A 1,936-nucleotide genomic window follows, 5' to 3' on the forward strand; every position below is an offset into this window, starting at 1 on the left:
GCATTGTGATTCATATCTTTAAAGAAATATTGCACTTGCACAATCATTGGTTCAAAAAAGAAATTTATTGTGAAATACCACTGAAACGTTACTTTAGATCACCCACACACAAGCTACCCATAGTTTCACTGGGTCATCATTCATACAATCATTACAGTTTTTCTTGATTGCTTTGATGCAGCAGTCAACTCAAACTCCACATTTTCAAAACAATTAACACACAGGCTGAAACAGAGGCACTTATGGTCAAAATGACCATTTTGTTTGCCAAAGGCTCTAACCGTGCCAAAACATTTAAAATATGCAACAAAAGCTATTTTTGCCTTCAAACAACACAACTTGCAAACAAGTGTATGAGCTCTTCCAATCAACCATTACACAGTGGACAACAAAATACAGCAATCAGTGCGAATCAGTGCACCATTGCTTGTCACTGTAGTCTATTACTGTATGTAGCTTTCATGCCATTTGTTGTCAACTTTGCCTTCTTGCAGAGAATTGGATCCAGAATCAGAAATGCTTTGATGCAAATTTTATTGATTCCATTGATTCTTATTTTCAAACTGTGGCTGAAAACTGAAATACTGTAAATATTACACAAAATACATGTAAACCAAAATAAAATATATTAGAGTATAAGAAATTAAGAAAATAAAAACCAAAAGTATAAACATCTATTACTGCAGAGTATAAGAAATAGCCACTGTTGATACTCAGTCTCTTCTGTCTTGACGATGGGGCCACGCGGTCTAACCCTGCAGACTGACTGCTAATTGAAGATTTGTGTGAAGGAGAGTCAAACAGGTGCTTCAGTGATTTCATACTGATGGAGGTAGTTTCTAATAGTTAGGAACAGATGCTTTCTGTTTGGTTACCATAGCTAAAACTATGGAGTCTGGACTGCTTGAATGACATCCGTGTTAACTGTTCTGCAAAAGGGTGGGAAAATGTGTCCATCCAATGAGAAAGGGTTAACACATTTGCAAGAGGTGTCTTCTGCTCTGCTGAGACAGTGATGGTGAAAACCGAGTGGATCCCAGTTTCTTTAAAGCAGCCATATTATGCTCATTTTCAGGTTCATAATTGTATTTTAAGGTTGTACCAGAATAGGTTTACATGGTTTAATTTTCAAAAAACACCATATTGTTGTTGTACTGCAGCGCTCTCTCTCACTGCTGCAGATCCTCTTTTCAGCTGGTCTCTGTTTTAGCTACAGAGTGAGACCTCTTTTCTTCTTCTTCTTCTGGACTATCTTTGATTGCACTGCACATGCTCAGTAGCTCAGATGTAGATCATGTCAGCTAGCTAGCTCCATAGACAGTAAGAAAGGCTGTTTCTACAACTTTGGTCAGTTACAAGGCAGGATTAGCTGGGAGACTTCTAAATGAGGGCGCACATGGAAGTAGTTCTTTTGTAGATTATGGTGAACTTGTGTGTGTTGTAGCAGTGCTTTGCTATTGAGAACGAGGTAGCATGCTAGCGTTAGCATTAGCGTTAGCATGCTAACGCTACGAGCTAATGGTTGTGGTTAGCCTGCTCGTTTCGGCTTGTGACGTCACAAGCCGTCCCGATTTTGAACAGCTCACCCAGAGACTGAAGACAGGACACATTCAGAAACCGTATCTCACTCTAAACACCATGGATGGATTTTTTTCAAAGTTTGTATGAAGCACCAGAGACACAACATAACACCCCAAATCCCAGAAAAAGTGATTTTTTCATAATATGGGCACTTTAAGCAGGTCAAAGCAATCAAGAAAAACTGTAAATACTGTAGTACAAAATAGGTGATACATGTTTCATTATGGTACTACATGTAAATACATCCCTGTAAAAGTACTACAGTAGTAGAGAGAATACTACAGACACAGTGGAGTCATTGAACTAAACCTGAAATGTATTGATGAAAAAAATACAGTACAATCACGACATAGGT

The sequence above is a fragment of the Sander lucioperca genome, chromosome 11 (assembly GCF_008315115.2).
Source record: "Sander lucioperca isolate FBNREF2018 chromosome 11, SLUC_FBN_1.2, whole genome shotgun sequence".
Taxonomy (NCBI): domain Eukaryota; kingdom Metazoa; phylum Chordata; class Actinopteri; order Perciformes; family Percidae; genus Sander; species Sander lucioperca.